This window comes from Mugil cephalus, chromosome 22 (genome assembly GCF_022458985.1).
Source record: "Mugil cephalus isolate CIBA_MC_2020 chromosome 22, CIBA_Mcephalus_1.1, whole genome shotgun sequence".
In the NCBI taxonomy this organism is placed as follows: Eukaryota; Metazoa; Chordata; class Actinopteri; order Mugiliformes; family Mugilidae; genus Mugil; species Mugil cephalus.
Genome location: NC_061791.1, coordinates 9547084 through 9574906, shown reverse-complemented (window position 1 = coordinate 9574906; position 27823 = coordinate 9547084). Strand labels below are relative to the sequence as shown.

The 27823-nt window shown below is 43.6% G+C and overlaps 1 long non-coding RNA gene across 1 annotated transcript in view; it reads left to right on the top strand.

Moving 5' to 3' along the window:
• LOC125000352 overlaps positions 1–27379 on the top strand; it is a 49124-nt gene extending 21745 nt beyond the window's left edge. Inside the window, exons 3-4 of the long non-coding RNA XR_007111321.1 lie at positions 22371–22466; positions 26401–27379. This is a non-coding gene — a long non-coding RNA (uncharacterized LOC125000352). The remainder of the gene's footprint in view (positions 1–22370; positions 22467–26400) is intronic.
• Positions 27380–27823: the final 444 nt, after the last annotated feature.

The following is a 27823-nucleotide window of genomic DNA, read 5'->3' as shown; positions in this document are numbered from 1 at the left end:
GGCTGTCTCCACAGGTGTCACTACAATCCACGAGGGAATCCCAGAAGACCAAGGAAGATAAGATGAAACAATCCTTTATCCTGGAGAAGGGGAATTTGTAGCGTCGCAGCAGAAGACAGTTTAAAGATGGTGGCACAGGGGGATGAAAAGAAGAAATAAAAGCATTGCATAAGTACAAAAATCATGTGTATGCTGGTAAAATAGATGAATTCGCCATGCTGCGTATGGCTTTGAGGAGGAAGATTGCTTTAAGTACTGTTAAATATGAGATGTTCTGCAGAAAATGATTAAGTTGTGTTTGTATACTGTACTTATGTCAAGTCAAACGCGCCTCAGATACAAGTATAAAAGGTTATGTCGCAGCATTGATGTCACAGTTTGCTTGTGCAATGACCAATAAATTGAACATTATGGCTTTTCACAGCAAGAAGAAATACAGTACGGGCGTAAATCTGGAGAGCTGAAGCTGAAACGTAGGAAACGTGTTGCACTTGTTGGGCAGACGTGTCGCCAGCTCGTTCGACTCCGACTTGGATTAGTGTCACCTACATATGTTTCAATTATGTCGCCTCGCTCTCATGACTGAAGGCTCATTTAAAGTACTTAACCTATGCATGTAGTCTATGGCGGCACGAGCCATTTATACTGACTCGCTCTGTAAAAACGCTGGTTTCGTTGGCACCGTGTCTTTTTTTTTTCTTTCAGTCGAGTTAATTTCTGTTTCTACTCCCTGCTTCGCTGCAGATGAGTCATACCAATGTTTGTGGAGATGGAGAAGCAGACGTAAATACTACATTTAATCATTTAAAATCATTAATTTCAATATTAAGCTATTCAAATAATACACAGGTTCAAACCCTGTTAACCGAAACTGTGTGTCTTTGGGCTGTAGTGAAGGGAAACTAGAGGAAACACATGCAGGAACAAGAAAGTAACTGAAAAGTTCATGAAGAGTAATTTAAAGAAAAACAGCACAGTAGTGGAGGTGCGGTGTGAGTGACGGGTGAAGATTTGTGGGGAAAAAACAAACGCCACAACAAGCCCCTAGCTGGAACCAAAAGCTGTTACAACAAAGAAAACCTCTGCACGTTGCTAAGCTAATGGTCTCAAAAATACACAGCAGGCAACCTTTAATCCCAGCCACCGCTATTCCGAGTTTGTGTTTAAGAATAATTGTCGGTGGCGTTCTATATCCGTCGCGTCAACAAACCAAACGGATTTGATCACCACTTGCCGCCTCGTGTTCCCCGGCGCCGCAGACTTCCGTCGCTGTGCACAAACTAATAAAACTCCCATCAATAAGTGACACCCTGGTGAGGCGCGGTGACATGCTCCTTTATTGGAATGAACACGGGCACGCCAGTTTATTTAAAGTCAGTGCTGATGGTGGAAATACTCTCTGGGGCCATAAATAAATAAACCGGCTGAAAATCGAGTTTGAGTTACGTTGGCTGTAAACTGCAGCTCCCCCCGACCACCTGTCTTGGGAATGGGCTGATCTCTCCTTTTCAATCCATCTGCGTTAAACTCTTCGTCGTGTGCAAAGGAAGTCGAGATAGTTTTGGCTGAAGACGTCACGAACATTTAAAAAGTGGTTTACGCGTTGACGCGCCAAAAGAAGCAACGCCAGATGCGCTTGGGTTCGGATGACTATATGTGCAAGTTCAGCCCGGGCAAATGAGGACTGACAGGCCCCTAATGCCCTCTGCAGCGAATAAATGGATAATCGAGAATCCTGTTGTGCCGCCCCCTGTCCTGTGTCTGAGATGAGACGCACAGCCATCTGAGCACTCCAATGACACAGCCGAAGATTGATTTTGTGTGTGCGTGTTTGTGATGGCATGCGCGCTTGTGACAGAATGACAGAAAGATAAATTTATTCCCTGAGTTTCATAGTATCCGTCACACTATTTACATATTCATTCCTCATATTATAACGCGGTGACAGTGATGGCGTCGCTCCCCCTTCGCGGTGTCAGCTTTGCATTCACTGTGGTTTCTCTCAAAGAACGGGCAGGAGACGCGATTTGAATCCGGCTCAAACACCCCCGCGTTGTTATCTCTTAACCGCTTGGAAATAAATTGACACTATGAGAAGGACAAACATGAATGGACCTGAAACTAATAATCATTAGCTGGTGTTATTGCCCTTGCGGATGACGGAAAAACTGGAAAATTTGTGCATAATGCGTTTCCAGATCCTGCTGAATAGACCTTGGGTTGAAATATGAGAACTTTCAAACCGTGTTTATTCATTAAAAACAATGCGCCGATTAAATCTTCAAACAACAGATTGTACAAATATAACTATACAGCAGGAAAAAAAAGGCCAGAAGTATTTACATTAGAGAGGCTGAAACCAGCAAATATTAGCTTGACATCCTATAGGAGTTATCGTCTCTATTTATGAGCATCTGCAAAGTGAATTCATCTTTTCTAATAGATGTCAGGAAAAATAAAAAATGCATAAATAAAGGAAAAAACTGTGCATATTTAAATGGAAACTCAACTCTATTAGAGTTATTTAAGGGAAGAGTTCAGTGATGACAGTGAGATTGTCCTTAAATCATAGGTCTTCAACAGGGGGTCTGCAGTCTGTGTACTACAGGGAGGTCGCAAAATCTTTGGTTGATGAGACATTGCATATACACATATATATAGTAATGTACATTTATAAATAGTACCAGGCTGGTTGGGGGGTCCCTACTTAATCTCTCCATCAGTTTGGGGGTCGTTGGAGACCCCCGCCTTAAATGTATACAGAGTAGAGTTCTTGTAGATTACTGGGACTGAGCCACTTCTTATAAAATAAAAAAAGTTTCTAATTCGCAGTTTTGCTTAAGTGAAAACATTTGATTTTTGCAAGTATCTTGTATGTCTCGTCAGCTGTTACAGACGAAATTTGAATACGTGTTTTCAGGTGGAAAAATAATTTTAAAAAAGGCTTAAAGGGGTTAATGATTTCCACTAGTCGCTGGATACAAACTAGTATTTGCAAACAAAAAAAAAAGAGGAAAAAGTGTCTCTTTCTAAATCAAGAAAAGGATGTTTACTTTCTTTGGCCTGTGATTGAGAATGATAGAGAAGTGTAATGAAATAAAAGCCAGGCAGAGGAGATAGACTGCTGGGCAAGTCACGTCCGTCTGCAATGCACTTATCAGGTGGGGATTTTCTGGAAGTGTCAGTCGGCATAGGAAGCCTTCAAGGCTCTCGGGGAAAGGGGATGCTGCGGTAGTGACAGGGCTATCTGCCTCTGACAGCCCAAAGACCTAAAACCGGATGGCTGGGAGAGATAAGGCTCTGTCGGCGCTGGACACACACAACCAGACGGGACACAAACACACACACACACACACACACACTCAGGATGCGGGCTGCACACACAAACACATGAGCACACAAACACACAGCCACAACACTGGCATTCACTTTGCATGAACAAATTCCCCATTGCCTGACCACTCGCTCATTCATTCACTCATGTGCACTGACACACACACGCGCACACACACACACACACACACACACACACACACACACACACACACACACTGGCTCCCTGTCTGCCAGCCAGCAAGGCTTCCCATTAGCTGTGGTGCAGTGTGCTGGGTGAGGAGCGCTGGGGCGAGAGACATCAATTTGCTTCCTCTAATGCGCTCGCTGCCCCCACAAGACATATTGATTATTTCTTCCCCGCAAAGCGACAAATAGCAATTTCAGGGGCATAATGGAGATAGATGGTTGGTTTATAAGAAGCCCCCAAAGAAAAGTTGTAAGGGGGTGGAGGGCTGAGGAGGGGGCAGAAGAGGAGGCAGGGGGATGGGGATGCTCATCCTCCCTCCCTCCCTCCCTCTGTTTCCATTCCCCCGTCTCCGTCTCTTACCTTTTAACTTTCGACTACATCAACCTTTGCGATGTCTACTCCACTTTGGCTCAGGAGGACGCAGTTAAAAGCAAACGGGGTGATGCTGAACAAATAAAGAGGCATGGTGTTGTTTTTAGGAAGAAGTGTGGTTGAAGGTGAAGGTGTGGCGAGGCTTTGGGGGTGCGCAGATGTTGAGGCGCGCCACCAGTGCACATTCATTACGCACCTCCTAGGAGCGTCGCCTCCTCCCGTCTTAATGGTTGTACTGCAGAGAGCAGCTGCTGCCGCAGTGTTTGCTGTGCCTCACCCTCCGTCTGTTACATCCACTTCATATCCCCCTTGTTAGGACCAGTCGGACCGATCCATAGGTTGCTCTTGTGGCGCGGTAATGAATGACACCGCGAAAGTTCGTTTCAAGTTCTTGGATGAGTTTTAAGGACTGACTGTTATTGACATTCATAGCAGGGAAAAGGCTGCTGTATTATCTTTGCTGCCCCCGGGGCTGTTCTCGCTGCATCACTTGGTCACATAAAATGCCGTGAAGTGAAGTGTCATGCTCCGTTTTTTCCTTTCTGTGCACTTCACTCAACAAAAAGGCAGCTGCTTTAAAGTCTCTTTAAACCTACCTCCAAAACATTATTATATCTGATCGCCGTTGGCTCAGCGTTGATGAGAGATTACCAGTTAATCTTCAGTTTGAGCATTCAGTGTGTGTACATCTAGATTTAAATTGTATTTCCATTTCTGCCGTGATTTATTCACATAAATGTTCTTAAACTTTCCCATTCTTAGCAGACATCCACTGCAAACTTGAATGCTTCGCCTCCCCCAGACGACTAATAGCGCTCCCATTGTTATATAAGGTGCTGGCTGATTTGTGGTAGCTGATAACTGCCAGCTGTGGAAGTCATTGTTGCTGCAGACTCCAGGCAGTAAATGAGGTAATGCATGTGTGCGTGTGTGCTGCTCGTCGCATGATGAACTGATGGGAAGTGTTGCAGCTGCAGACAAGTTTTTCGCTCCAAAAAGAGGATGTCTCCGCTTGATAAGCGCTGAAAAAATCCATGATCTTGATTGTAGGAAATTAATGGATTCCTTCCAACTGCCAGGAACCATCCTGCTGGTCTGACACATGGCTTGGTGTGCGATTGTGTCACATAAAAATTGGCTAAAGTGAGTACCGGCAAATGGGTGTGAACAGATGGTTTAAGTTCAGGCGAACACACCCGGAGGGACTAAGTGAATAAACATGTACAAACAAATGTAAAATTTCAACTTATTTGGCAAATCCATATGTAGGTGTGACTTTAGTGGTATTAGTGTGGGTAAATTTCTATTATGAGCATTATAAACCATTCAGCCATTAGCATATGGTTCAGAGGGTGGTCCATTTTTTATAAGAAGGCATCTACAGACGTTGTATCTGCTCTTTGACACTGTGGTTTTCCTTGAAGCTTTCCTTCAAGTCTCATCTCATTAATTAGTAATTACGAGTACGATATCAGACAACAATCCATCATGTCAAACTACAGAGCTAATGTCCTACTACTCCTGACGGCTATGAGCGTGTTTTAGGTGTGATAACGGCTACTCCTAAGAGTAACGTTTATTCATTAATCATCTGCGTATAATCGTATAAATATCCAGATTTATGCTATAATGTGTTACAGAGATGGTTCATTCAGTTACCTGCCAAGCACCTGCCCTTTTCTAAATATACACCAGGGACAACTTTGTACATGTCTGTGTGTAACAGATCTGTTAATCTTTTAATTGACTCTTGCGGTTCCCCCTTTCCAAAAAAAATGTTGTGCCACGTCAAACAACAACAAGATATTTCCCTCAGGAGTTGTTTGGGGACCAAAAACGCAGCTAAAATAGAGAGAATATTACAATCACATCAAACACGCGGCCACAAACGTAAATCAAAATGAGTGGCGACACTGATCTATAAGCAGCTCACAAAGTGCAAGGCTCGCGGTGCGGTAGCCATCTTGGAAAAATAAATGTGCACACATCTTGACTTCTCTCAGTAGGGGAAGTACAGGTGTGTTAATGATGGCTCAGTTCCATTAAGTGTCCCAGTCAGCCCTGATTGTTAACCAGCGTGCACAACTGCAGGACTTCTCTTGAGTGGAATGCAGCCGTCATTAATACACCTGCGCTTCCCCGCTGCGACGAGTCAAGACGTCTGCTGTAAAGACTTTTATAGGAGTAAAGGTACAGGTGAGGCAAGTTTAGTTAATGATAGCTCAGTTCCCCCCACAGGCTAGCTTTCTCCAAGTAAGTTATCACTAACGCGCTGTGTGTGTGTTTAAATTTAACTAATGTTCCTAGAACAACAAAATAAAACGCTGATCTAATCTACTCACTCGGTTTCAACACTGGGGAGGAATAAAAGAAGAAAAGCCCTCTTCTCCACACTTCTTGAAGTGTATTATATTTGGTGAGTTTTCCACCCTGAACATGTGAAATACAGCAGGGGAGGTTGGGGGTGTTTGATCTCCCATTTTTCTCGCAGTGCCATCTTCCTCCCATTGCTCGCTCCTCACTTTATCACAGTTGCCTTGAATATTTCATGCTCCCCTTTTTCTTTTTTTTTTACTTTTCAAACCACTGCCATTGTTTAGTCACCGGAATATCTAGCAACTCATGTCCTTGTTTAAAGCAAAGCGATCAATTATTCAGTATTTTTGAGTATGTGGCGTGTGACTGACAGGGAAAAGGAAAGCTGTTGCTCCGCCGCTGTGAATGTGACATGTTTTGAGCACTTTCATATTTTGTATTAGTTCGTCGTGCATATATTATTAAGCATTAAAAACACACACAAAAAATGGTTTATTTGCTGGTTGAGCTAACAGTTTGCAGCATTAATAAGGCAAGGATGCTCAGTTCAAATGTTCCTTGACCTTATAAATATGAATAAAGCATACAGTAAAGTTTGACAGGCCATTTTTGTTGGCGTGTTTTTAGCAATAATGGATCACAGCTTTAATTGTATGCAACAAGCCTGCAGTGGGCCATTAACCACAATAAATAATTTCCGGAGCTTGTTTGAAGAATTGCGAAGAACTTTGTGAGTTACGGTGGCCCCAGCGCTGGCAGCCATTATCAATTTGTTCTGTTAAATGAAGGTAATGTAGCCATTACAAAGTGTAACAGCAAGTTCTCTGTTTGCCCGTGAGCCAACACCCTCGACGAAATGGAATCTTTAAACACCCCAGACAATCCTCAGCGGACTAATAACGCCTCCTTCTCCGGAGACGCGGCAAACCTAAATTATAGGAAGCGGCGCAGACAGACAGAAGTGACACGGAATCGCATGCGAAATGAGCTTATTATCCCTGTTACTGTCAATGCAGCATGGCCAAGCTGTCAGTGATCACAACAGACATGTTATATACGACGGCGGTATTACAGGCGCCGCGCCTGATAAGAGGAATGATCCACGGCTGTGATGAAAACAGACAGGGTTAGATGGAGAGGAAAGAGGGGGACGGATGGAGGCGGAGGGCGGGCGGAGGCGCTGCAGGACGGGGATGATGTGAGGACATCAGGCTGGACAAAGAAAGGGATGGAGGAGAAAGGGGAGAATGAGAAAGACAAATGGTTGGGAGGAAGGGAGGGGGTCGAAGGATGGAGTGATGGAGGGGTGAGGCTGCTGGCTATTATCCTGCATCGATTTACTCCGGTCAGGGATGGGTGGACGCGTAATGAAGTGTGGGATCCAGGGGTTGCCGCTTGCGTTTGTCTGCGGCTTATACCTTTTTTTTTTTTTATGGGAGGGGGGGTTGAGTCATGTGCTGATGTGTCGCCCCCGTGTGTGTGCAGACGGTGAGGTCTGATCTGCAAAATTAGGTCTTTGTTTCGAGCGCGATTGTTCAAATAAGTCGTTGAGCATCTTTTGGGAGGTTCATTCCCAGGTTGGAGGTCTGTAGTTTGAATTCTGCACATGAAAATGAAAAAAGGGACAGAAAACAAATGTCCCGTTATGTCCTTGTAGCGCTGGCCCACAGTCAGGTTCAAAATTATTAGGAATTCTTGAACGTACTGTACATACAGCTTCATCTATCCGCTTTTAGGCTTCATGTAACATCACCAAATCCGCTAAAACAACTCAAATGTATGAATTTGTAACATTATAGTTCCAGCTAATTATTTGAGCACGATGTCAGCTACCGAAAAACAGGTGAAGCTTTTCCGCTAATTCAGAACGAGAATTGCATCAGGAAAGAAAACATGTGGCATAGAGGGAATAGTTGTGGAAAGAAAGCGTCACACCTCTGTGCCTGCTTCCTTTTTTTTCACTTCATTCCCCCGTCCATTTTCCACATTCCTCACGTTTTCCTCCCCTCCCGCGTCCACCGCTTTCCCTTGATCCCCCCCCCACCCCCCCCCGAAGCCCCGCGCCGCTTCTCCCGGTTTAATCCGCTGCTCGACATGCTCCGTCTTTGTTCTGCGACCCTGACAAGTTGTCTCGTTCCCCGTGCTCTGAGGACAGCCCCGGTGTGCTCGGGATAATGGAATGAAATGCAGGAGTGATAAACCCCCGAGGATGCTGGGAGAAAACACAGGAGTGTGTCAACCGGGGTGATAACACTCTATTCTCCCTCGCGTCTGTCGGAGGAGCGGGGATTATGGTTTTACAGGCAGGCTTTGCCGATTTGCAGCCCCTTTTCTGCGGGCTGGAATGTTTACACTGGAAGGTATCATGGGTGTCACGGGGCACCGGAGGAGTATTCTCCCATCTGTCTCACACAAAGCTCTTCATTAGTTTTGAGCTTTGCTTCACATTGTGCAATCATATCTTAGTGGACAGGTAATTTAAAGTCACCTTATCAAAGTTTGCTGCGTTCCCTAGGATTATAATTCCTGGAGAAATGCCAACTTACTCACGGATACGGTTTGTTTTGTCTGGTTTCTCGGAGGAGTCACAGAGTTTCATAGCAATCAAAGTCGGAGTCAATAAATGTTTCTGGAATTAACTTTGGTAACGTCGGTGACATTTGCAGTCTGCTATGTTTTTCTCATTGTAAACAAACCCGACGAAAAGACCAAAACCAACCAAACAAACCCAAGTAAAAAGCCAGACCACAAATGTCCAAAAATATATTTAAAACCCATTAATGTGACACATTCCTTAGTTATGATGAACATGGGGAGTGTAGTTTAGTTTGAGTTACGCTTACACCCCCTCCTGTTGGTGTGAATAATGTGAATGCAAATGTGTATTCATCCGCAGCTGAAAGTAGTCCCTGACTAATAGACTGTTCACTTATTTTCAAAAACGTTTGCTACAAACTGCGACGCCCAGCTGTTAAAAGTATGGTGCTTAAAAATAAAGAAAAAAGCTTGAAACACTTTAATTCTTCAACACATTTATATAGATTGATCACATAAATATCAATTTGGTAAATAAATATTAAAAAAAATAAGGATGACAAGACTCTCACTTTTTTCAATATCGTATCTGAACATGTTTTTTTTATGGGACAGAAATAAGCTCAAAATACAAATGTGACATTAATTGTATTCACATGAAATAATAATACACAGGTCCAGAAATGAATCTGTGCAAATCTGTGTAACAGGAGGGGGGCCATGACGGAAAAATTTGGGGGGGAAATGAAAAAAAAAAAAAAAAAAAAAGTATAAAAATTGTATAATCAACTAAAGCTCTTGGGACCCACATGCAGTACCTACATGGACCCTCTAGGGGTTGCGGACCCTCTGTTGAAGACCTATGTTTTATACTTTATGTCCACACACAAACTGAACATCCTCCTTGGGTATAGATTCATTTAAAGGAGATTTGATTTCTAGGGATTCTGGGAAGATAAAACAACCTTTTTATTAAAATGCATTATTTCAGTTTATTGACCATTTTATCGTAGTGTAGAACCCAATTTACCATAAAGTTATACATCTGAATTGGTCACTTTTTTCCTCTCGACATTTTAGCTTTGAAATACGAACTATCAGAATTTGAAATTAGACGTGCGAGTCGGTGCAAACGCTAAAGATAACTGAAACCGACGGGCCTTTTGATTTGATCAAAGATGTAATATTTTATTTTATTTTTTTCTTGGATGCTGTCTTGGAGGATTTCCAGTCTCGTTAGGACTTCCGGCTTTTCATCTGTGGTTTCACACTTCACAATGGAGAAACATCTCCGCGCCTGAAATATGTCAGCACACTTCCCACTGGCCTCTGGGCAGCTCGTGTGCCTCTCTGCTGATTACTCTGACAGTAGCTGTTAGTGGAGGCTAGAGCAGTTTAAGTATATTTCACAGCTTAAACATTCGGTCTGCGTTTTATTAGACGTGCGGCCGGACCGAAGGGATGACGCGCTTTGAGACGAGCGGCTCCGCGACGCGATGAATCAATAAAAACTGATTGGTAAACCTGTTTTGTTGCCGCAAAACAATTCCCGTTGTTCGCGGCTCTTTGTAAAGTTCGCGGGGAAGCAACTTTGGCCGCTCCTGGCGAATGTTCTGTCTTGTTCTATTTCACTGCCGTCCACCCACTCTTGACCCCAATCTCCCACACATCCAGAGACGAGCGCTGGCCCCCCCCCCACAATCCATCCCACGCCGCAACACTGACTTAACCTCAGCCCGCCTGACAATCGAACGCTCTTTAATCTGACCTTCACCGCGAAAGAGGAAAAAGCAGGGGGAGGGAGGCCTCATAAGAAAACCTCCCGCCCTAAAAATAGAAAAAAGGTGGCAATTAAATGCCAATCTAATCATCCCCCTGGTAAACGAGCCCTGAAGATTCCGCCCTCATATCCCCCCGAGGCTTTTTTTTTTTTCTCTCTTCACACCACTTCCTCATCATCGCTGGCTATCGGCTTAATTACGCCCCCACCATCCCCAGATAAGAGAGTGATAGCCTTATCACCACGTCTCATTTCCAAATCCATGAAATTAATAAAGTGTACCTCCCGTCTCAGTTGTGGGGCCGAACTTATATTAGCTGTCACGTACGAGCACTCGGTGAAGTAGTAGAGCCTCGGCCGTTCGTGCGGTTGGGGGGGGGGGGCTACAGGAAATCGCCCCGCAGGAGATTAAAGAAAGGGGGGGGAAAGCGGTTTTGTGTTTAAAGCAAATGATGTCCGGGCGGTAGTTTTTCACCCTGATGAGCGTTACGTCTGTGTGTTAGCTTTATGATTCCTGTGGCTTCATTTATCCTTCGCCCAGTGGTTGGATTGTCCGTTCGGTTTAGTCAACTGCTTAATTTTCCCTAATTTCCACCTTGGGAAAACTGCTAAATTGCACAGTTTTGTTTCCAACCGGAGTGGACGAGCATTACTTATGTGAAATATCAATTAGTATGGATAAGAAATAACAGCTCGTAAACTCCCACCTCGTTGTAACTGATAGCCTCTTTACCCGTAGCTCATCAATAAGCCCCTAATCAAATAAAGAGGAGCTGCTCTCCACTCGGATCCTCCTCGAGTGTGCGAGTTTCCCCCCCAACTCTCCGTGTTGGCTGCTGTAATCAGCGGGGAGACAGCTGGCTTCACCACGCTGTTCCACCTGCCCGCTCCCCTGAGTAAAGGGCTGCGCTTCGCTGACCAAATCCACTCCAAGTCTCTCTCCGAGGCACACTCCAGCATGACTGGCAGGGGTCTCACACATCGATTTCAGGGAGAAGGGAAGGTTGGGCGGACCCGTCACCGCACCGACGCTGGCAGTGGAATGAGACGGGCTCCCACTAGGTTTGGGCCTGTCATTTATTTCTAAACGTCGGCAGATGGTGGGTTTGGCGCCTGCACCATCCTCTCAGTCTCCCAAGGTGCACTTCTGTGATGGATGTGGCGAATGGGAGCGCCGCGGAGAAGACTGAGGCACATCTGTGCGGGCCGATAACGGGGGGCAAAGTATGTCTGGGCTCTCTAGCCGTCGACTCGCATTCACATATTACTCATTCCCACACAGACCTCTTGAGGACTCGCATCTTTCCGAGTTTATTTGCCTCTCACTTTCATAGCTTTGCTTTTTAGCCCCCTTATCTGCAGGGCACCTTTTCTGTTTACCGTGCAGCTGGACCTTCAAGTTTGACACAAGTGCTACCTAGCTGGGAAAAAAATTAAAAAAGAAAATTCTATATTAACTTTCTTTGCGGTATACGAGACACATGTGAAAAATTACTGCTGGCTGGATACTTAATCATCACAGAATTATATTAACTTCAGCCATCTTAAAGTCTTCAGACTTTAAGTAATTATTTAAACAGTCACTTTAAGGAGGGAGTTTTATCGAGCCGGCCAATTACCGTTTAACAAAATGGCATTTTATGTTCATTCCTTGTGTTACTTTCACTGGGCTTCTCTAAATGGATCTCTTTTAGCAATATATATGTTTTTTGTTGTTTTTTTTTTATCATCACTGCATTGACAAAGTCGTGAAAGCCACGTTTACAGAGGTAGAAAGTCCCCAATTACTGCCATCCAACAGTCAAAACCAAAAACTCATCGCGAGCTGCGCACGGATAATAGTAAATCAGGATCAAGTTAGCAGCTACTCAGCCAGAACTTAGAGAAATCAAAGCAGACGAGGCAGACGACTTGAATCGAGGCTAAATTTGTTTGTGTGCGATTGTGCTTTGAGCGCGCATCAATGAAAACCCACTAACGCTTTGTCAAGCTGACTCTGATTTGCTAGTTTTGCCAGCTGGCACGAGTTCAATGACGTTTCCTTCGTTTCCCAAGATTTGTGAAAAGATTAATTAATATTAGTGTTAATTAATATTAATGATGTTTGTTAGTATTTGTTTGAAGGAGTATGACAACAGTTAGAGTGAAGTATATAGATACAGGATGTTATGCATAGTGACGTTTGCAGCAAGGACAGTGTGATTAGCGTGAGTATCTTACAAATCATAATCGTTTTCATTATAAATAAATCTGCAAGTTTCACTGGATCTTTGTGGGAAGATTGTCGATTGATTTTTGAGAAAATGAACATCAACTCCCAGAATAAATATTCAGAAAAGCTCTAAATCATCAAACCTGAGGTGCTTAAACCGGAGGATGTTTTTCCATTTTTGCCTGAAATATTACTTCAATCAGACGATAATCTGTTGATTCGTTTTCCCCGGATCTGTCGGAATGCCAGAGGAATACGTTCCGGCCACCTTTTCCCTCGACAGTCCACTGAATCTGCGGAAGCGGTTTACCAAACACGCACCCTCTGCCCACACACTGTCTGACACCGGAGATCCGAAGACACATTAAAGTGAGCAATCACCGCCTAACAACACCCTTGCAAAGGTCACGTCAGCTTCATCATCCTAATCATTGAAAGCCATCACTTTCCGTGATTTAGGGTTGCAGTAAAAGCATCATAACCCGCCCAGCCACATCCCGGCCCATAAACGTATCCATGGCAACAGAGGCAATGCGCTGCCCCTCCGCCGATGCATCTTTGGGATTCTCTGCGCGTCGCTGCAGGGTGACAAGTCAGGCGTAAAGAGTCGATTTAGCTGCGGCATTGGGGAGGCTCGCACATTAGCAGAAAGGAAATAGGAGCCAGCAAATACTTAGTGGGTGATTGGCTCCGCAATAACAGAACACCCCCTTTGGCAGCTCGTCAAGCGGTGCTATTCGGATGCCATTACAAACAGGGGGCCATTAGCAGGCACCAAGGCTTTGTGAGGCATGTCGCCGCTTCACGCCTTTAACCCCCTGGGCTGTTTTAAGACGTGTACGATCAGCTGTGTGCCGCTCCTCCTCATAGATGGACAGACAGATAGATAGATAGGTAGAAGGTGAAAGCACGTAGCCCGCATCGCCTGCTACATGAGTCTCAGCAAAACGCAGCAATGTGGGTCAGAACATGGAGCGCGGAGTATACACAAGGCCCCAGAGGATCAGACCCAGATCTGAGTTAAAAACGTTCTGCTTGCTTTTATAAAAGCAGAATTTCAGACTGATCCTCCAGTTTCAGCGTCGAGGTACAGAAAAGTCGTTCGCATCGCGATTCGATATCGACTAATGGGCACGTGCTTTTTTTCTGTATATCTCTGCCACCAGATGAAGTTTTTAACAGATAGACGCATCATAAAATATTCCCTTTGCCTTAGCCGGTGCTTAATACGAGAGCAGAATGGTAATGGCTCCCTCCTTTTTATGATTATTATGCCTCGCGCCACGTTGAGGAACAGGGTATGCTGTATGTAAATAGCTAGATCTACACAGGAGCTCCAATTAATTAAGTAAATGTGTTAAAATAGGACTTTGCTGGTGTTACGGTGTTATAATTTTTTTAAAAAAGACCCCACTGACACATAACGGATTTTTAAAAGGAAGCCCATTAATGCTGAGGTATGCACCTAAATGTGTGACATTTTCACAGTTTTACTTAACACCTCCTCCGATAAACCCGTTAATCATTACTGAAGTAATTAGCAGCGGCTATTTACAGCTAATTAGCCATTTAGCATGATTGCTAACGCGAGGGCCGGATGCCTTCTATGTTTCTTTGTTGTGCACGGTGCAAACAGGAGTTGATGGTAAATTTAAAAAACAATAAAAGTCAGAAAAGCGCATTTATTTTCCTGCCTCTCAGCTGTGATTGGTTCATGCTTCACTACGTTACCAAAATTAATGAGAAACACTTTTATTTCAGATGTTATTTAAATGCTGAACATGAACGTTGTTCAAACTAACACCCGGTGGTGATTTTCTTCTTTTTAAGACTTTTTGGATTCTGATTATTCCTGTGACTGTGGATCCTCAGTGATAGAAAATCATCATCATATGACGCAAATAACAGAAAACATTGCGACCGTCTATATTTGGCCGTTGACAGTTTGCCACAGTAAAATTATCCACGCAAAAGATTGACAACACGATACACAAGATTAACTGGAAATATCTAGTTCAGTGATAAAAAGTCAGGAGCCCATGCGGCGGACAAGTTTAACTACGACTCCCAAGGTGCAGCTGTGCAAAAGCATCCAGTCACTGAGCTTAAAAGATTACAGTGTTGGGAATTCGTGTTTCAGTCATCTCCCTTTTGGATTATGTGTCAGCGTGATTGGCTTGTTATTATTTTATTTTTTTTTTTTTGTCCGTAGTAACAGCAGCTGAGGCTCATGGGTATTCCAGTATTTACAGTGAACCAATGCTGACAGGCATAAACGAAGACACAAAGACCTAATCACGAAAACGAATAACGTAAAGTCAGGTTTCTATGTTAAACTGAAGAGATTATTTAAAGGAACGACACTCAAACCAAAGGAAATCTGTAATTTAAAACAATGTAACCAACCTGAATCAACAAAGCTGGAGAGAACAACAAGTCCCACGATCCCGTGCTACACCATGACATCATCTTGTGATTTTGAGCGACCCAAGCCTCCGCACTACCAGATAGTGTGTGTGTGTGTGTGTGTGTGCTGTGTAAAATGAGTTGCCCGCCCTTCACTTCAGTAGTCTCCTCTAACAGCCATGAAATGGTGCGCGGACACCCCAGGAGTTTTTATTTTATTTTATTTTATTTTTTTTAACTTCCACAGTCCCGCAGGCGCCGTCGCTGACTGGCATCTCATTAGGAGCGCTGTGCTCGTCGCCAGACAGGCCACGCCACGGGCTGCATGCTAATTGTGGAGGCGTAGCCAGCGTGAGTCGACCTTGCGCGGTGCGGGAGGAAGGGGGTGGTGGGGGGGTATGGGACAGGCCGAGGCGCGTTTTTTTTTTTGTTTAGCATCTGGCAAACAGGGGTCTCTCCTCCGCAAACGGGCTCTCGTCTTGACCTTGGGCCGCCAAAGTCAGCCAAGTCTGACCGCTCGCCGGAGAAGAGATCACAAAGTGAAAGCCTCAGTGAAGTGTACCGTGTGAGATGGGTTGTAAGCTCTTCACTTATCGTGTAATGAGCAAAGCGTCTTAGTGAGTGACATTATTCTGACATTAATTTGCTGCTTATCGTAACTTCACCACGGATTTCAAAGACTTTTTTTGTTTGACAACTCATTAGGTTCAAGGCTTCAAGTGAAAGTCACATTCAAAAACACATTCTGACAGTAATTTAGCACATCCTGGAAGTAATATATATACTTATCACCTCTTGTGACATTAATTTACAACATGCCTCCGCTCTGTTACAGTTTTGAGGCTTAGGTCACCCTTACAAAGGGCGCGTAATTTCCACTGAACATGAGAAGCATCTTCATAAACCCTCAATATAAAAGCATTTTATTTTTTTATTTTTTTTGTAATTTAGCTAGGATTCGTCATGAGATTTTCAAATTGAGCCTTATCTGGTTCTCACTGTAAATTCATCACAACCCTTCGAGTCCAACAGCTCGAACTTTTGTCGGCGCAATCAATCTCGGCACTCACATCTGACAGGTTTTCTCATGCAGCTAAAACGTAAAGTCCTTCCGTTAAATTCCAGGCAATGACGTAACACACGTAAACACCCGGATGAAAAGTGGTGGGATGGATAAAGGACTGTCCAGGAAAAAAAAAAGAAAAAAAGGTCAAATACGACCAGCATCTCAAGTAATAACCACGAGCCGGAGAGAGGGGAAACAATAGCCTCCTATCTTTCTAACACTCGAATCATGGCGAAATTTAATTTAGCGCCCGCAAATAAAGAATATAAAGTGTGCGTTGTGTGTGTGTGTGTGAGTCAGGGATACAGAGAGGGAAAACGGTCGGCCTCCTTCCTTGCTTTTGTGCCATTAGTTCTTCCCTGCCACTCATTGATAAAGAGGTGCTGCCATCAGCCAAACCAGCCATCTCCTTCAGTCCTCATTAAAATGTCGTCATATTAAAAAATCATTTCGGGCCTTCGCTGATGAGCGTTTTATTGCCTTCATGAAAATGTTCTCGCTTTTGGAGTCGGCGGGAGAGAGGAAACCTTCGGTGAGTAATGAAAGCGCAAAGGCAGCTGGAGAGAGGAGGAAGAGCTACGACAGAGCAGATAAGGGTGATTTGTTGCGTACTCGGTTTTGATTTTTAGTTCCTTATTAATTTCAAAACTTGGCTGCCCTACATAAACATCCTGTACAGTGCTGTGTGTACACTGGTGAGGGAAAAAGTTGGGGCTTTATCTCGAAAAGTGACACAAGTTCAAACTAGCGCAGCCTAGAGCCTAATTTAATTCCTGACGTGCTGTTTGCTAATAACATTTTTACTCTATATGCACATAATATCCTCTTCTAATGGTTTATCTACAGTGAGATTTCCATGCATTCTCTTCTCTGTATTATTTTTTTTAGGAGTCTCTGTGCATGTGCGTCAGCCATCACCGCCCCGCCATTAAATGCTAATGTGCCGGTGTTAGCCAAAAAGCACATTTTCACCAACTGTCCCTTGGCCAGATGTTAAATTGGCCATAAAAACAACAATAAAACAAACATCATGTAACATCATAAATGTGAGCTCAAACGGAGAGTAAAAAGCTAAAAGGAGTTAGCAGCGCATAGAGGAGGAAATGTTGAGCAACCCATCAGCTAAGACATAAAATCGCATTGCATTAGAGGAGCAAATGCTGGACTACGTACCAGAACATTATCTGTAATGGTACCCAGGTGAATTTTCATTACGGTCGGCCATTGGCGACGCTAGTTTTTACTATAGTTGTGATGTTCGCAAATAAATCGAATCTATTGACTGGCTCTTCGCAGTTGCAAGGTGTCTGCAAAGCATCTGTGCATCTAGAATCTATATTTTAAATATAGATAGACTCAGATACCCCACCATTCAGAGAATACGTACTGGTGGGGTGTCTATGTTTGTTCATTTCTAAAAAGCTACCCTCAGGCTGGCATCTTAAAAATAAATAAATGTCAAAATGAGTCACTCTTTTGAACGGCTCCTCGAAAGGAACGGCTCCTCACTTCAACGAGCCTAAATCCCATCTCCAGTTTTTACAGTGCGCCTCACATTCGTGCCACGGGTTGAACCTCTGGTTGCGGCTTTGTTGCTAATTCAGCTGCAGCGAAGTGTGTCTGTCAGATCACGTTGGCCCAAGAAGATAAGCGGATTTGGCGGATGTAACTCAACGACAAAGTGTAAGTGTAGGGCTGGGTTTAAAACATCAGTTTTCTCATACCGAACAGTCTCAATTTGAAAATTCTGATATCGAGTGTGATTCCTTGCATCCTCTCATTAGAAATGTCACACAAGACAAACCTTGCAAGCCCGCGCAACAAGATTAGTCCACAAGACAGAAGTTAGAAACCCTGAGAGCGCTTTTGGGTGCAGACAGAGAAACAAAAACAAACAAAGGGGCAAAAAAACAACGCCACATGCAAAATCTGCCAACTAGAGGTTAAATACTTTGAAAACATCACAAATCTTTGGAACCAAAGACAACATTGTTTTAAAACGGAAATCTCTCCAAATTAACTGACCTTGAACAGTCTGAATCAAAACCAATCAGGAAATCAGTAGCGATACACAGTCCTGGTCAAAAGGGCTTAGCTAGTAATTCCTGTTCATCTCAACTGGACGTTCAGTTATTGAAATATTTAGAAATAGAGAAGAAATAAACCGCAGACCATAGGTCTAATGCAGGAGGGTCCCAAAATCATTGGTTGATTATACATTTTTCATTTATATATTTTTTTATTAAATACACATATTATTTTCATTAAATACACATTAATCCTGGCTCATTTTGATATGAAGTGAGACAGACTGCTGCCCCCTGCTGGTCTGGAGAGTTGGTTCCTCTGGCGCAAAAGCAGAATGTACTTGCTAGTTTCCATTCAGATGTAGGATTTGCGACGTATTCAAGCACAACCTTTGGGTCCTAATTCTATCAGTTTAATTTTCAAACCTCTAATGCATCCGTATAACATATCGAGGCAGTGCTTTTCTCTCCATTCTTACCGTTTTCCTTATGAGGCTCTTTTGTCTCATTAAAGGGCACCTTACAAAGTAAATCACAACATCCCATGGTGATGGCAACACCTTTCAGCTTCTCGGGTCAGTCAGATGTTGCAGGGAGTCGAGAGTTAATCTACTACTCGCTTACAAAATGCTTCCACAGGCATTTTTTTTAAATTGTAGAGAAACACGAAATGGAAAATGCAATCTTCTAATGCCCCTGCGGTGGAAAAACAGCGGCAGCAGAAACTTAGCGGGAGTGTAAAGGTCACTAACGAGGGGAATTTCACAAATGCACACTTTCCCAATAACCTAATGAACAGTGTGCTCTCCTAACGACCTCAAGGACCTGTAGTCGCCATGCGCCGTACATAAAGCTCAATGAAGCGTTGTCTTTTGTAGAAACAGGTTCTCTAATGAAAGCCCTTGTGCCGGAATCATCAAAGGTGTGGTGAGGGATTGCTTTTAAATGGACACAGTCTTAAAGCTATTCATATTCATGAGCTTATTATCTGAAGAAGCTCTTCGGTTCTTACGGTTCGTACTCATTTCCAGTCTTATTCTCGGCCTTTCACGGTTCCCATTTTGCCGATTTGTCGCTCGGATAATGAAGCGACATCACCCCGTTTTCCCTTCCCCGAAAAGAAACGAGGAAGAGAAAAATGATGGTCGGCCGCGCGTCCCTTCAAATATGTAAATCTACAGCCACCATATGTTGATGTTTTTATTCAGAGGTGGTGTTGATTAAATGTTTTGCCTTTTTTTTTGTTTTTGTTTTTTATCTGATGGAAAAGTCTTTGCACCATTTGTTACGTTCTGTCTCCTCGCCGTAATCAAATTTCTGTTCAAAGTGGAGCAAAAATAACAACATTAGCAGAGCGCGGATTCTCTTCTCCCTGAGCTGTGAGTTTTGTTTATGAGATATTTTAATTATAAATAGAAAAAATGACGCGTTGCAATTTATTAATGCGGGGAAACCATAAATTATGAGAGGAACTTGAACTAAGTCAGACGCAGGCGTCGCACACACACACTAAGCGCCACACAAACAGTTGGTTGAGCATTAGTGTCCCCGCAGAATATGCACATAAGTACTTGATTGGCCTCGAGGGATGTAATATCTACGCTTTAATTTCAGATAGCAAGTAAGCATATCCTGTTACAAGCCATTACAAGGGTTTAATTCCAGGCGCTGTGTTTGTTACGCTCTCATTTGATATTCCCGAGATCCGTTTGCGATGAAAAGATTTCTGCTACTTGGGCTGCAGCTTCTTCTCTTGCCGAGCTGTACTTGCATAATTAAAAATATTCAGTTGAAAATAACTTCGCTGTTTAATTCTGTTATGCAAAGGCTGGTTTGGAGTTCGGAGTGAGCCCCAGACGTGGACTAGATGGAACTGATTGCCTTTGCCTTCGGGGTGCGCGGGGCTATTTTGGATGATGTTTTTTACGACGCGCTGTGGATGCTGGGCCGAGTCATTTGTTTCTCCGCCTGCCGCTCTGGTCTCATGTTCATACTCTGACTAGTTGCTTGTGGCTATGTGTTTTTTTTGTTTTTTTTTTGTTTAGTTTTTTTTAGGTGTAATACAGACAGAAAATGACAAAAACAATGAAAAGCCATTACTCATCACCAGACCTATTGAGTTCTGGGCAGAAATGGAGCACGAGCTGAAATATGCCAGTCAATAGAAATAATGGAGTGGAGCGAAAAACGAAGTATAAATAGTTCCCTCGGGATTGTAGACAAGACGAAAATGGAGATGCTAAAATAAAACAACTAAAGTTCTGTTTCAGCAAAACGCATTTCTGTGCAATTAGCCGGGAAAGGCTAAAGTAGCCAGTCGCTTGCTAAAAGCGTGTTTTTTTTTTGTTTGGGTGTAATAAATATTGCATTCAAGTGGGGATGGTGTTTATTTGTGACATCCTCATTTCATATTCTCGCCAGTTGGGCATGCCTCGGTTTTGAGGTGTAATATAGGCCTGCCAAATCAGCGGTAGCCCCATTACTCATCCCCCTCTGTGCTGTCTCCTGGCTTGTGCTCCGGCGCTAATGCAGATTACAGGGATATATGAGGGCTATTTTGTTCGCTGCAGGGTGGAAACGATCACAGGCAACCCCATCCCTCTCTGATGCACGACTCTACATCTGTTCCCACCCCCCCCCAACCTCCACGGAAGCCTATCTGGAGATCCATCAGAGCCAAGCCCTTATCAGATCTGCGGCTGCTACATCTATCGCGCATCAATTATAGATGCTGTGTGTAAAAAAAAAAAAAAAAAAAAAAAAAATTGGGTCACTCTATCAACACGCGATCCTCGGAGACATTGTTTAGTTAAGTGATTAGTGGCTTGACTTTAGATACAGTTTGTGCAAGTGTTAAATGGTCCATTTATGATACATGAGTGTATAGACACGAGGGCCTCCAGTGAAGGAGAATAATGTGCGACTAATAACGGCGTAATGATAATGTGGCTTAAACTTTCTTTGTGCCAAGTTGAAAGCAGAAGCGATTAATCACAAATATCCACACTTTTTGTGATACTTGAGTCCAGGGGTCTTCAACGTTGTTCACGCCCCGAACTGATGGAGAGATTGAGTAGAAAACCCCATATGTGTTCTATGTTAAACTTGGTCTAGTGCTATTTATAAATAGACATTTGTATTATCATTTTGCATTGAATATTAAGCTATCCCTTATCCCTTTACTAAAATATGTACATAAAAACGCATAAAAAATGTCCAGTCAACCAAAGATTTTACGACCTACGCTCTAGACCCTTGGTGGTATGTGTTTGTGATATTCGTGCAGGTGGGAATCCGCACACGTGCGAAGTGACTACCTCATAATCAATAAACCTATTTTTCCTCTCGCTGTAAGACAATCCGAGGTGATGAATGAGCCGAGGCCGTGTTTTTCGTAGCCCAAAATCACTCGCCGGTTAAATTCATTTCCAACTGGCTCGATGACGGAGAACACCGACGTATTGTGCAGATTTATATCTATTGCTGTGACCGGGATACCTCCAAAAGAAAAAACAAAAAAACAAAAAACAACCCCCACGTTTAATCTTTATGCAAGTCTCCCCTCAGCTGTTGGGTAAATAGACCATTCATCATATTATTGGGCTTTTACAGCTTGACTGTTTGAGTGATCTGTCTCTCAAACAGCCCGTCTCCTTGGCAGCTCCAATCAATCATTTTTCAATGAAGATGTCACTGCTCATTGTGTGGAGTGTTATCCCGAATAATTCCCAGAACCTTTTAGATGATAAATTAATAGCTTAAACATTTTTTGTTTTGTTTTCGTTCACAAGGGCATTTTTTTTTGCAAGAAATGTATAGGTGGAGTAAGAGCACGGTTGGTTTGCTTTAACGTGGAATTCACCTGCTGTCAACAATCTCCAGCTCAGCGGAGACGGTAGCAGGTGCAGAAAACGTCTGAGTGGGCTCGCTGTTAACTTTTCATTAGGCACCGTAAATTGCCATCAACAAGTAGTTTCTCCTCAAGGCGGTCGGTTTATGGTTAATGCCGGGTCTGGAGCGTCGGTGCGGAGTCACAGTTTGAGCTTTGAGACTTTGTCAGGAAGAAGTGCTTTCAGGTTGAGTTCCTCACGTCCTCACTCTTCTTTTCTTTCTCTCCTGTGTTTTTGCGGCAGGGTCCTCCGGGAGGGTCGACATGGAGACCTGCGACAACAGGAGCCCCGAAAACCAAGTGTCCACGTCCAAACACACAAGGGGTGGCACACAACACGGTGTGCAGACACAAAGATCTGATCCCACACACATTTACATCAACCCTTGCTCTTCATACTGTCTTCTCTTTTGACTAAACTCACTATTATCTATAGGTTTAACTTCAAAGCCTAACCATTTGCAGGTAAAAGGAGCGTTGAGGTAATGAATATTTTACATAAAGGTCGTTTTATGTAGGGATCATAGACGGGATAAAGATGGACGACGAAACTGCTCTTCGAAAGTGAAGCCAAAGCAAGAAGAGCTCCCCCTAGTGCCTGGCTGTAATATAGGTCCTAACCTCCATGTTAGTGGGTGGGACTTTGGCAAAACTAAAACACTAAAATACATATCAAATAATTATTTTTTCAAGGATGGGTTCCATTTAGTTAGTTATTTGCCGCTAGGACAGTGACAGTGAATTAACCGACATTTCCTTGATATCGCGGCTCCACATGGCTCCACTCTCGGACAAAACGTCGAAACTGGTCTGGGGTCACTCTGCTGGGAACTGATGATGCTCCGGCAAGAATCTGCTGCGCCAACAAATGGTGTGGGTGGTCTTTATAGTCGTACACGTTATCTGAATGCCAACAAAATGGCTCCGACTGATTGTAAAACTATCTAATCACATGCGGCGCTATTTGTTTCTTAGTATCAGTTGATACACGGCCTGTAATGGAATCCAAACAGTGTGTTACCGGATTCATACTCGGATAAGAATTGAGTGGCGCTACGCTAGGCTACATGTTTTAAATATGATGACATAGGATCAAATATATCCATGTGTAATGCAGTGGAACAGAAATATAAAGCAGCATTCACCCGGAGTAAAATCACTTACGTTAGGTCCTTACTTTGATTGATGATGTGCTGGATTCCACTGCTTTAAAATCACATTTCTCTGTCTTTTATAATTCCTTTTGTTGCTAAAAAGTTGCGATACATACAGCAGATTCCACAGACACCTCCACACTCCACTGAATTTTTAATTTGGACGGCACCATTACCGGCCAGTAATCGACTCGCATACATCACGGCCTTTATTATCAGCTGCAGCCTTCGCAGTCTCAGCGGAGACTCTTTTCTGCAGCCTGATTAGTGAGATTAAATGTAATCGGTTACCTCACTGCTCACGCCTCATCTCGTGAGGTGGCGCATCGGCCCCTCCTCCGCCTCCCGCCTCCGCCTCCCCACCCTCGGTGCACCTACGCTGCATTATTAAACTTGAATAAGGTCATTAGCATACAAAGCAGGAAACCTACCGCGGCGGAGTCATACATATTTATCCGGCTGACTTGTGCGCGCATACACTCGTACTGTAACCCCTCTTGGCACGCAAGCGTGACTTGCTTTCTGCTCCGGGACGAGCTGCAGACTGTGAAGTGGATATTAATAGGAGCATGTCTGGTTTTAAGAAGCAGACATTTATTTGTGAAACATCTGAAGAAGCGCGGGCTTTCATTTAAGCGGCGCATTAAAACATGAGCGGGCCGCCTGTGGAAAATGCGCGTGTTTGGTAACAGAGCAGATGGAGTTCGGTTACATTCATCAGAGCAGTTTGCTTCCAGCATATCAAATATAGTTTACACACTGAGGAATGTCTGGATCTAGTAATGCCTGCAATACAAATTCATCTGCTGCATATAATCCAATAGAGAGAGCATGGTCTTCTGAATCTCCACCTGAGGGTTACTTCTGCTTCTTGAATGACTCCTTTCCTCCCTACTTTCCTTTCTTTCCTTCATCCAAAATCAACTTTCCACCACCACACTCCCCGTCTACCGCCCATTTCTACACCTCCCGAAAGGCGCACGGCTCATTTGGCTGCGTGGAGCCCTCTATTAATATTCTTCCCTCCTTCCTTCCTTCCGTCCTTCCTTCCCTTTCCTCCCTCCTGCGAGATTGCTGTTGTGTCTTATGGCTTTTTATTCCTACGTGATGGTAGATGGGTTCATGTAGGAGTAGAAGCCACTAAACACGCGGTGAGTGCTCAACGCTCTGGCCAACACGTGCGGCGAGCTTCCTGTGGATATGACAGCTGCCATGTTCACATCAGCGTCCTGCCTGTTATCAAGAGCGTGCACGTCGTACAAGCGGTGCACGGCGATCGCTGCAGAGGAGGGGTTGCCACTCCGCTGTCGTTATGGGAAAAATATTTTTTGAATAGATTTGAATAGATTTTAGGGGAGGAACTGCTTGACTTTTGATCTGATCGATCTGAACCTTTATATGTGAACGGACCTACTTTTCCTACCTGCGTGTGCATTGAATTTCCAACTCATTCGTGCATCCTTCTGCCCTGTTTGGGTCACTTGTACAAAACTGGGGCTGGAATGTTCTGAAAATAGAGATCAGGAGGACTGAAACAGCTCGCAGAGGTAGGTCATCAGTTGTTGTTTAATAATGAATCCATCCTCCAATGACGATAAGGCGCGCAGAAACCTGGTGTTCACACTTGAAGTTCACGTTCAGGGCCATGAAATAATTTCATTTTTCTCACCTCATAATGGGACATTTAATGCCACATGTGTGGGAGGAGGAGGGATTTGTGTTAAATGCTTATTTCATACTGAACGTAAAAATAGCTGAGAACCTTTAACAGGTCTGTACTTTTCTTTTCTTAAGGGAAACTGTGTTTAGGTTACTACTTGATTCAGTCAGTGAAGCCATGATCTTATTAGGTTTATCTTGGTTGACTATAACATTTGCCAGTTTGCACAAAGGTAAACACAACTTCTTCCTTTCTTTTGACTAAAAATTTAAGAAGAATGTGATATTTCGACCTGGTGACAGGACTCAATAAATCTCTGAAAATCTCCACGACTCAGCTTGAACGTGATGCAGAAGTCTTTTACAGAACTGCACGACAATTCATTCAGTAGCTCTTCCCACAATTTACTTACCAAGCACCTCAAAGAGGCAGAGGTAGACCAGCGACTCCCGTCCAGCTGCGAGATAAAATGGCTGTTTTTGCCAGTGTAGTCTGGTGGCTTTGACGAGAGCAATATAAAAGACACCATTCCCCATCAGAAAAGGCTGTCTGACACAGCTTCCTTAGGAGGCAACACAGAAAACTCACCGGTATTGTCAGTTACCATTCAGAGAACCATGAATGAACTTCAACACGAGGGGCTGTGACGACCATTAACGACGCTGTCTGTGGAGCCAGCACACTTCAGTGATAAAAACACAAATTTTTACTCTGCAGAAAATTTGATTTACTGGACTTGTGCTGCGGGATGTTCAGCGTTTTAACGCATTCATTTGGGTTTGAACTGAAGTGTTCGAGGCGGCGGTAGACCAGCAACTCCCGTGTTTTATGAGGTAAAATTACTGTTTTTGTCAGTGGGGTCTGTCGGCTTTGAAGACAAGAGGAGCAGAATTAGTTCCCCATTTTGAGGGCGATGTGATACTCCTCTGAATGAAACAGTTAAGCTGATATGGATTTTTAGGTGGACTTCGAACTTCTTCAATCCACCCTCTACTTTCTTTAGGTAATTCGCTGGCTATGGATCGATGCCTTATCCAGCCCCGCTTCAAAGAAACCAAACTATCCCTTTAAAGTCACTAAACTTGGGGATTTGTGGCAGCAATTAATTACAGACATATTTAGATGTAGTTTCAAGTCTCTGGTCTGATGAAGCCGATTCTTCCCGTTGAATAACTCCGTCTCTTTAAATCTTGGAGCACGAGCCTGAAAACCGTCACTCGTACCTTTTTTTTTTTTTTTTTTTTTTTTTTTTTTGGCCTGCTCGCAAATTAGGTCCAAATTTTTAGCCGACTCGAGATGCCTAATAATGACAGGCTATTTATCAGCGGTAACTTTCTGCCTGAGTTGAACTCGGTGTCAAGCAATTAAGCAAGAAATTCAAATTACCCCGCGAGCAGGTCCGGCTGGGTGCTGTGAGGTTTTGGGTTTAAATGTCAACCTTCTGTTTGTATTTGCTGTAGAATAAGCTGCTTGATCCCTCCCCGCCCGCCCGCCTCCTACGTCCACCCCGAAACAGAATGTGAAGAAAGGCAAAATGGGGGCTGTTGTCAGAAACCAGAGAGTGAATTATTAATCCCCGGACATTACAAGAAGTTGAAGCACGCTTGCAAGTTGTGTGACATTCTGCACCGATGTGAGGTGGGATAATTATCCCCGATGAAGTTGCGATGGATGAGGTCTGCTGAGGTTTAATGATTTATTTAGGCTGGTAAGTTGTTATGATCTAATATTCAGTGGGTGGGTTGGGAAGTTTCTTTAGCTTGCATTATCAATTTAATTTATTTTTCAGGTTCCCACTCCTACATAGCCCCCCCAACACACACACACACACACACACACACTTCTTTATAGAGACATGAGGAGGAGGAGGAGGTCTGAGAGAATAGTAGAGCAGGGGAGGCACATTAGAGGAGGATGAGAGAGGATTCGATCCTAAACCAGCAGGGATCCATGGGAATCTAAAGGTGGGAATCAACCAAATTAGCATCTATGGGAAAGAGCTTCATTACATTATTTAAAATCGCTGGCGAACGAAAGGGAAGTTGTGTCTGAATAGATTGTTGCCGTCCTCCACTTCACCTGCCCGAGGGCGTCTTCTTCCAAAATGCCAAGATGATCAGTGAAACAAGACAGCCTTGTTCTTCACGTTGACAGCCGCACGTTTGACTTTCACGCGTTAAGGTCACGACGCACTCTTCAGGTGGAAACCCAAAAATCTTCAGCGTCGGCGTAATGGGGTTTTCGTCTGACAGCCGGAATAATATAAGGTGCTCTGGTACAGTAGGTTTAACGTACGAGTGTTGTGCTATTTTATCTACACCACCTCAGGCTGACGCTTTGATTTTTCCTGTAATAAATAATGCTCTTTTGTTTTTCTGTGCTTCATTTGTTCCCTGTTGTAACCTCGGTGCTGCTCAATAAATTATGAATCACACCAGATCAACCTGCTGCATATCTCTTCTTTCATTTGTCTGTCAAACTATTTTTCTTTTTTCTTTTTTTTTTATGTCGGGGGTTGTTGTTTTTCAAATGGTGCGCACACCATCAGTTTTACAAGAGCGTTTTCTCGCAGTTTAACAAAAACCTCTCTCTGGGTTTGATTAAATCTCAGGGCGAAGAGATGACACTGGTTCATGTGCACAAAAAAATGAGCAGTGAAATTATTAGCAGCAGCACATTTCAGTTTACCTTCGGTAATTGGTTTAGAAGTTAATAACCGACCCAATAAATAAAGACCCAATAAGTGCAATTTAATCACTTAATTACAGTTTAATTGCTGTCGTAATCACTCCTGTTGTTCACTGTATGTAAAAGCTGCTTTAAGCCATGAAATTGCCCGAACACAGCACCACCAATTGCACCATGATTCATTAAAAAATAAAG